The following is a 10,439-nucleotide window of genomic DNA, read 5'->3' as shown; positions in this document are numbered from 1 at the left end:
ATTAATCACCCAATCACCAATTTTCATTGGTTAAGGAAGAGAAGCCAATTTGAGATAATTCATTCAAATATTTTATCAAACACATTTCGGATATGATATTCTTATAATCTAGATTTGAATGATCAAGTTAAATACTAGCATTAAGCACATTCTAAATTAAGGATTAAAAATCTACTAAATCATTAATCCAAAAATAGACTACTGGCAATGATGAAAGAAAACTAAAACCAAATAAAAGAATAAAAATATTACTCCTTCTGTTCAGAATTATTTGATGTTTTATGAGGTTTTTTTTGTTCAGAATTATTTGATGTTCTCACTTTTCAATGTAAAATTTAATGAATTTTTATTGTTTTTGACTTTTTATATTCTGTAAATTGTTTTCTTATTGGCTAAATAATATTTAAATGAATTATAGATAATTTTTTTAGTGTAGAAAAAATAAATATTAAATACATCTTTAATCTGTGTGCAAAAACCTTAAACATCAACTAATTCTGAACAGAGGGAGTATTAAGAAAAAAGATTATGAAAAATCTTCTCTAAAACATGTCAAAAATGTTAAGATCCAAGAGTGATCACTTCGAACAAGTTTTTTTAGAATTTTAAAAGGTAAATAGAAAATTAAACACGGTTTTTTGTGTGATTAAAAAAATATTTAAATAACAAAATATTCCATCTGTTCAGAATTAGTTGATGTTTAAGGTTTTTGCACACAGATTAAGGATGCATTTAATATTTATTTTTTTTACACTAAAAAAATTATCTATAATTCATTTAAATATTATTTAGCCAATAAGAAAACAATTTGCAGAATATAAAAAGTCAAAAACAATAAAAATTCATTAAATTTTACATTGAAAAGTGAGAACATCAAATAATTCTGAACAAAAAAAACCTCATAAAACATCAAATAATTCTGAACAGAGGGAGTATATCGGACTGGGTCAAACCAGGTCGGATCCGGGTCGATTGGATCTTCAAAATGAAAGAAGAGAATTTCTGAATTGACCTTCGGACATTGTGACATCAATATGGCACACATATTTTTTATTTAAAAACTTATCTTTGTAATCTTTAACTCCCTCTAATTTGCTCCATCTTCTTATGTACTTTTGCGTATTCTCTTCTTTTATTTTGAGGAATAGAGTCGGATATCCGGACTTTTTAAAGTATTCGGATCCAAATCTAGATTCACCGAATACTCAATTTTACTATCCGGATCCGGATCCGAAAACACCGGATATCCGGAAACCAGATATCCGATTTGAATCGAATATTTATGGGTATCTGATCGGATATCCGGTTTTGTTGATTTAAAAAAAAAAATCTTCAATTTAAAAAAATTATAATGAGATAACATATAATTAAAATGTATCAATATAGCAAAAATTACAAATACCAAAAAACTAAAAAACATTCAAATAGCATTCAAATAGCACAAAATTTAAAAGTTTACATAACAAAAGAAAAAATAGTAAGAGAGAAGTTAATTTATTTCATATTCATGTGTTATCCATTTTCATGTTTTTCTCTCACAATCTAAAAAAGAAAATTATCATGCAATATGAATTTCACTAAATATTATCAAAATAAATAAATACTTAATAAACGGATAACAGATAACGGATATCCGATTTCAAAATTTTCTATTATCCGGATTCGTATCTGAAATAACCGAATACTTAATTTTACTATCCAGATCCGAATTCAAACTACACAACTATTCAGTTTTTACGGATCGGATAGGACCAGATACCGAATCGAAGATCGGATACCGGATAATAATTACAGTCCTAGTCTACAAGGACCACAACTACTCTTTTTTCCCACGAAACACATCCAAACTTTTTCTCTTTGCCTTGAAACACATCCAAACTCCTCTTATTTAAGTTTCACTTCCAAAATACCTAAAACACAAAAAAAGCATGCAACAATTCCTAGAGAATAGAGATGCCTAAATGCAATGATATAACCATCAAACCGCAAAGAAGACAAGACTATAAATAGATTAAAAACGAGACACGTCAGAAGCATAGAGTTATATGGAAAACGTTTTTTACAAGTACTTATATGATAAACTTAAATCCTATTTAATCTGTGCAGTGAAATCTGGACTGATTTACTTCATTGAAATGGTAAATTTTCGATCTGGACACTAATGCTGTCTTGTTATTTATACTATTAAAATAAAAGCACTTTTAAAGCCTATTTCTAAACACTTCTTATTTTTAAGATAATTTTTTTTGGTTAAATTATTTATAAGAAAAATTGAACTGGGTGTCAAACATTTATTAGATCCATTATTAACTTAAAATTACAAATTAAACAAATTAAATAAATTTTCAACACTCGAAACCTAAAGCTTTAATGGCCCAGACTGCAAGAACTAAAATCACATATTTTGGTTTATTTTACCAGAAATATATATATACTATTATTTTATTGGTCTTTTTCTTTTTGAAAAAAAACTAAAATCATATATTCATATGACTTTTTGTGTTAACGAAGAAATCAACATTTTATTATTATATAATATGTGAGTACTCGCACATGTGTTAAAGTTAATTTTAATGAAATTGTACACATATAATAAAATTAAGTGATTGATTGTGAATTATCATCACATTTGGTTGTGGTGAATAAGATCATGACGAAAGAAAAACAAAACAAATTGGGCCTTCATCGGGAAATAAGAAAACAAAGACAAAAATATCTCTGTCGTCTTTTATCTTCACTGAATTATTGTGTCATATAAAAGTATCTTTAATTCGAATATCACTGATACAGAAGCTGCCTAAGCCAAATAAATAATTTGAAATCTTTTTTTACTCCTATAGTCCTAAACTATTTTTTTTTATGTCACTGATATTTGATTTTTTTAGAGCATGGGGTTGCTGTATTTGCTTGACAACTTAATGTGGTAGTAGAACGGATGCATTTACATTTGCATTTTCATTTAAAGTTTGTGCTTCCTTTTAAATCTGATTATTTTAATACGCTATTGATTTTGCTTTTGTTAGGAACCTTCATTAGAAACAAGATTTAGTGAAGTAGTGTGTAAACTCACTTTCAACTGGTTAAATTGGAAATCTACTAACTTAGTTTTTCCTTGAAGATCTACTAAGAAAGCAATTCTTTGCTATCTTGTTATCTTTACCCCTTATATATTAATAACATCGTGTAGACTGAAAAAATAAGACAAATTGAAAATGCTTACAACAAAATTTAAAAAAAAAAAATTGCAGGCGCTTTCATGAAAATTACACAACTTCGGCTTAATGTATCAACTTATAGTTAACTATATTTTCTTTTTTTTTTGCTATCGATACATGTGAATAATCGTAGTTATTATTATTATACACGTATGTTTTAAACTATTATGTATTTTCTCCAAGCGTTGTATTCAAAAATATATTATTTGATTATTGTGTTTCAAATCCACTATGGTAGTATGTCAATTTGGAAGTTTTCAACAACTTTATTTTTTACTAGTAAGCTATTTTTAGGCTGCATTGTTATATACTTTGATGTTAAATTTGAATTATCATATTACCATATAATTATTGGATTCGACTGATGATTTACTGGTTACAATAACAGTAACAATGTCAATACCACTTCCCATTTTATTGATTTGTAACAATAGGAGCAGTATGATTTATCAGTGGAAACCACTATTTTTGGTGTTAAATTTACTTATGTCCACCATCCAATATGTTACCAGCCCAGTAAAAACACAATTTATCAAACCATTTGTAATTACGTATTTTTAGTTTTTTACTATCTATTTTTATTTTCTTTTGGCGTCTCAATCGCGCGAGTATGGAAAAGTAAATGAGGAAGTGGCAGGTGAACAGAGCTATGAAGGGCCTACACAAACATGTGCTTTGTTTAAACAGTCACAGCTTCACTGCAAGTTGCAGCCGTACCACCGTAATATATTAATTAGTTCTTTTAATATACTCTTAAATCTCTCTTATTGCTTAGTTTACAAAAGCAAACTCCGTAAAGTCTAATAATCCCAAAATAAAAGCAAAACAAAGATTGACAAAAATCTAACCTAATCAACATCAGTCGCTTGTTTGATGTTTATTTAAACTTGGCAGTTCTTATCTATCCCAATCCCATATGCATGGTTCATTAGAATTCTTGTCTTTTTATTACTATTGTGTATTATATCTATTTTGAATTAGATTCCTTTAATTATTTAATTGTAAGAATATCTAAGATTAAGAACTTTGGGTTTGTTTTTTAAAATCGGATTGAATGGATAATTAGGAGACAATATGGCAGCTAAATTAATCCCTTTTCCCAAAGTAATCTTGAGTTGTTATAACAAAGTAACTTTTAAGTTGATTTATACTATTATTCATGGTTGTGTTTTAGCTTGAGGAGTACATCGAAATGGCTCATAATAAATAGATTAGGTAGAATAAAAAAAAAATTGAAGAAAAAAAACAGAATAATTGGAACAAGTATATGGTTAATAAAAAATAGATGAAACTGATAAAACAAATCATATAGAGTAAAATAAATTTAGATAATGATCATGAAATAATGAATACAATACAAATGTAATAATTCTCAAAAAAAATTTTATTATTATCAGAAGATTTTGAACCGAAATTTATAATCCTCTAAATTTAGAATTACAATATATAATATTAATTTTGTCATAAGCGTCACCAAATCCTATGATGTCAATTTTCTGATGTTTTAGTGTTATTCAAAAATATTTTTTCACATAATAGTTTTGAATTTTCTTTTGAAATGAAAATAAATAATCATACACTATTGTGTGTTGTATGTGGTTCTCTTTCTTTTTTTTTTTGCCATCTAAAAGATTATTATTGAAGAGTATTACAATCATTTGTTACAAAGTGTTGCAAAAAGGAAGGACAAACATGAAAAATGGACCAAGGAGTTTCGGTTGTTATCGCTTTTCGAGCTAAATGATCGGCACAAGCGTTTGATGATCGATTACGATATGAGAATTTGGCCACCGTGAACATCGCTTTCCAACTATTGATTGCAGTTAAATAATGTTGGAGCTTGAGGTTGGCTGTCTTGTTGTTGATGATACGATTTATGTTAAGATTATCTCCTTCAAAAATTATCCGACGATATCCAAGTGCCCATGAACTTTGCATAGCCCACAGTAGTGCTGAACATTCTGCTTCCTCAGAGTTACATCTGCCCTGAAATTTTTCCATTCCTGCATCTAGGAAGGAACCTGAACTTGTTCTAAGAATCCATCCTAACCCGGAATTGTGTGCTCCTGGATGATGCGATGCATCATAGTTGCATTTGACGAGATCATGAGCGGGAGGGGTCCAGTGGACTTGAGCTGAGGTTGAAAGATGGGGCTGAGAGTTTGAAGTCTTGTTTGGCAAGACAGCAGAAATCCATTCTTTGACATCCTCCTTGGCCCGTTTAAGAGTTTCATTCTTGTCTAGTACTCTTTTGTTGAAAACTAGATCATTTCGACTTTTCCAAAGTCTCCATAGAATCCAGAAGGGGAGGAATTTATTATCATCCGTCGTTGCTGCAGTAGCAAGTAATGTGAACAGAAATCTTAGCTTTTCTTCAATAGCATTACGTGGATCACACAGAAAACTATACGGTAAACCCGAATAACGCCATACTGATTCAGCGTGCTGACATGAGAAGAGTACATGATCACTGGTTTCTTCAGCAGAGCAACAACGAGGACAGAGACGATCCACTTTGATGTTTCTTCGTCTGAGATTATCGTTTGTTGCTATAGCACGGGAAGCAATTCTCCAAAGAAAATGTTTAAGTTTGGGAACTAGATTTGAGCGCCAGATGGATTTGGCTATATCCGGATGTGATGCAAGAGGAAGAAGAGCAATTTCCTCTGGGTCTTCATTTGACGCCAAGTGATATCCCGTTTTAACCGTATATGCCCCATCATTTGTAAAACTCCATATCTTAGAATCTGTTGTTGGCTAAGGAGGGAAGAATATCTGACGAATGATGTGATGATCCGCTTGGTCGATTAGATCGTAAAGCTATTCGTCGTCCCATTGAAAATTGGATTGGTTGATGAGAGTACTGACAGGAAGCGTTGGGTTGGTATATGGTAGCAAATGAGGCGCACGTGGCGGGATGGTGGGAAGCCATGAATCTTGAAGTGCTGTGGTTGCTCCATCACCAATCGATGTCTGAAGCCCTTGAGATAACAAGTCTCTCCCAAATAATAAGGATTGCCAGGCATAGGAAGGCTGAGACTCTTGCGTGGCGTTGAGGATTGATCCATGTTTAAAATATCGGCTTTTAAGTACACGATGCAGGAGACATTGGGGGCGTTGTAGGAGTTTCCAAACTTGATTGCCAAGTAAGGCTTGGTTAAATTTGTGAAGATCCCGGAAGCCAAGACCTCCCATGTGTTTTGAAGTGGACATCTTTTTCCAAGAAACTCAAGAGAGTTTCCGCTGATTCTCTGTTGATCCCCACCATGATGCTATTTAATTCAGAACAGAGTTCCATTGGCAACTTGAAACAGTTCATAGAATAAACCGGCATTGCAAATGCGACAGCTTTAATTAATGTTTCCTTCCCAGCTGTTGATAAAAATCTCGTCTGCCATCCATTAGTTTTTGCTAACACATTATCTTTGATATATTGGAGCATTTCTTTTTTCTTTCTACCAAATTGCTCTGGAAGTCCTAAGTACTTGCCTCCTCCACCAATGTTTGGGATATCTAGGATGTTCATAATGCTTTCCCGAGTGTGTTGGAAGACCCGTTGACCGAAAGTAATAGATGATTTCTCGAAATTAATTATCTGACCAGAAGCTTTCCCATAGTCTTCAATTATTTTCCGTAGAGCAATGCTATTGCTGTGATCCGCTTTTACAAAGAATAGGGAATCGTCAGCGAACAAGAGGTGAGAGATAGGAGGTCCTCCTATACTGAGACGGATGGGTTGAATAGCATAATTTCTTTCTGCATTTAGCATCATCGAACTCAAAACGTCAGCACAAAGGATGAAAAGATACGGTGATAAAGGATCACCTTGACGTATTACTCTATGAGGATTGAAGTGTCCGTAGGGGCTTCCATTGATGAGCACAGAGAAAGAAACTGATTTGACACAGACCATTATTCATTTTATCCAGCGATTATCAAAGCCTTTTCGATGTAAAACTTCTTCTAAGAAATTCCATTCCAATCTATCATAAGCTTTACTGATATCAGTTTTCACAGCCATATATGAGTTAGCGCACCTTCTTCTGACTCGAAAAGAATGAAGTATTTCATGTGCTATGAAGACATTATCTGTGATTTGTCGACCTGGGATATACGCTGCTTGGTTTTCAGATACCACTCCTGATAGTATTTCTTTGAGTCTGAACATGAGGATTTTCGAAATGACTTTATATAGCACATTACAAAGTGCTATTGGCCTGAAATCCTTCATCGTTGCAGGAGTTTCAATTTTGGGAATAAGGCATAAGTTTGTGTGATTGATGCCTTGCGGTAATGTACCAGTATCAAAAAATGTCCGGACCTCATCTATTAAAGCAGAGCCCACAATATCCCAATGTTGTTGGAGGAAGCTGTGAATCCGTCGGGACCTGGAGCACGTGTAGCTCCTATAGAGAAAACAGATCGCTTTACTTCATCTGGAATGACTGGACGAGTTAGCGCTTGGTTCATTTCAGTAGTTACCACTGTGCTGACATTATGGAGGATGTGAAGGGCAGATTCATTGTTAGAGTTCGAAAATAGTTCAGAAAAATAACGTTCCGCTTCGACTGCAATGTTTGCGTTACCACTGATATATTCTCCGTTTGGACCCTTGAGAGATGTGATTTTATTTCTGGCTCTTCTATTCTTTGTTGACGCATGGTAAAACCTTGTGTTACGATCTCCTAATGTTAACCATTTATTCCTACTTTTGAGTTTCCAATAAGCTTCCTCGTCTTTATACGCTTGAAGTAGATTCCTGCGAAGATGATATACAGTTTCGATTGGGACATTGGGATCAGAAGAAGCTTGATCAATCTGCTGAACAAGGGATTGAATTGCCTGTGCAGAGTTTATACGTTTTGTCTTTTTCCATTCACAGATCGCTTTCCTGCATCGTCGAACACGTTCAGTCGCAGGGGTTGAAACAGAATGTGAGTTGGAGAGCCAACTATCTTTAATAACTTGATGGAATTCATTATCATGGCTAAAGCGATCATCATATCGAGACATCTTCCTTCCATAATCTGTTTTCTTACGGATCTGAATGATAGCTGGTCTATGATCTGATTCGATCAACTCTAAATATTTGACTTGAGATGCTGGATAAAGAGCTCTCCATTCATCATTGGCCATAGCCCTATCTAACCAACATGAAACTGTTTCTTTTCTTCTTTTACCCACCCAAGTCATGTTGTTTACCAGAAACGATAGATCCTGAACCTTGCAAGTATTGACCATGTTTCTAAAATCTGTAAAAGTCCAGTTCTCTCTCACTCGACCTCCTTGTTTCTCATTAGTGTTTAAAATCTCATTAAAATCCCCACACATTAACCAAGGACCCACGCGAGTTGTAGCTATTCTCTCAAGTCTCTCCCATAAGATATGCCTTAAACCACAGATCGGATGACCATAAACGCAAGAGAAATAAAAGGAATGCTCATTCTTATTTATCTTACAATCGAGCATACGTTCATCAACAAAAATAAAGTGTACATCAACAGACTTGTTCCATAACAAAGCAATACCACCACCAATACCTAAGGGAGACACACATTTGACATAATCAAAACCAACTTGAGCTGCTACATCTCGGACGATGTTATCTGGATTTTTGGTTTCGATTAGAAAGAGTAGATCCGGGGAGTAAGTAGACTTAATCCCTTTAAGGCGTCGAACCACCAGGGACCCTTTCAAGCCCCGACAGTTCCAAAATGCTGTATTCATGTCGGATCCGGTGGCTTCTGGCCCACCGTGCCTTCTCTATCATGTGTGTGCTGATGACCGACATCAGCGTTGTGGGAAGAACTCGCACCATCTTCAAGTGGTTTTCCAAACCAATTCCATGCCTCTCTAATGTCAGCCTGTGAGCGTCTTCTCTTGGTGAAATGTTCTTCTTGATCTTCAATCGCAATACATTGTCTCCTTTCACAGCAAAGTAGGGTTGGAGATTCAGGAGACGCATTAGTTTTCCTCTTCTTTGAAGCAGAACCAGTAGTCTCACGAGAAGAATCTGGATTGGTGTTCTTTTCTTGGTTTGGCGGTAGATCAGTATTGTCTCTTGGAGGAGTGAATCCTGGAGGGTGATCATCATTGTTGTCGTCATTGTCATCATCTTCGTCTGGAGGGTTGGCGGGCTCTGAATTGTTTGCAGGGCAATCAGCGGCGTCATGAGTAAGGAGGCCACACAAAGAGCAGAATCCTCGAAGCTTCTCATAGCGAAACTTGAGGACGCTAGTCTCTTCGCCAAAATTAAAGACCCTCTGGAAACGCAGAGGAGTATCGATGTTCCATAGGAGTCGGACACGAACGTATTTGACATGTAGGGCACCGTCGCCTTGGAAATCAGTCTCCAAGAAGTTTCCCATGATGTGTCCTATGTGCCTCACCATCCTTGGAGTTAGAATTTGGAGAGGGATGCCACGAATTTGGACCCAAAATGGAATGCTTTTGAGATCTTCATCGGAGTGAAGTGGAGTCCACTTTTGTAAGACACACATCCATTCATTGAAGGACCAAGGCCCTCGCCGGATTACTGATAGCATCGATTCTTCAGATCGGAAGATGAATTGGATCTTTTGATTCTGTAAGATACGACTTACGACTTCTTCGCCAACTCCCCAAAGACGTGGAAGAGCCGACAACATTGCGCGGAGGTTTTGCTTTTTGGGGTTGACGGGTTTGCCGATGAGGCTAAATCGCGTCTCCTCCGCCGCTTCAGTGCACAGATCCAATGGCAGATTGATGATGGCATCATCAATTCCAAGAGAGATGTCCTGTAATTGTTTTCTCATTTTTTCAGACATGATTAGGATGAATAGAGGAAATGGATTCCTTCTCTCTGATCTTCGCAAAGAACTCAGAACAAAGACACAAGATATATATAGGGGTGACAGAAGAACCGTTGAGGAATCGATGATGGTTAAACCGTTACTCCTTCCTGAAGAAACCGTCGATAACCGCCGGACATCACTCTCCGAGAAGAGACACGAACAGGTGAGAAAGAAAGGACGCAATCGCCAAAAAAATCGCCTTTTTCTCTCTCTCTCTCTTTCATTTTTTTTTTCTACTTTTATGATTTTAACTATTATTTTTATTGGAATTATTATTAATATTTATCTCTTAATTACTTAATGCATGTGATTTGTATTTAATTACAACCTCTAAGTATAGTTGTGGAACAACATGGAACACACTACAGATTAGATGTCGTTTAAGAGGTCA

This window comes from Eutrema salsugineum, unplaced genomic scaffold (genome assembly GCF_000478725.1).
Source record: "Eutrema salsugineum unplaced genomic scaffold, Eutsalg1_0 scaffold_2, whole genome shotgun sequence".
Classification (NCBI taxonomy): Eukaryota; Viridiplantae; Streptophyta; class Magnoliopsida; order Brassicales; family Brassicaceae; genus Eutrema; species Eutrema salsugineum.
This window is presented reverse-complemented; position numbering follows the sequence as displayed.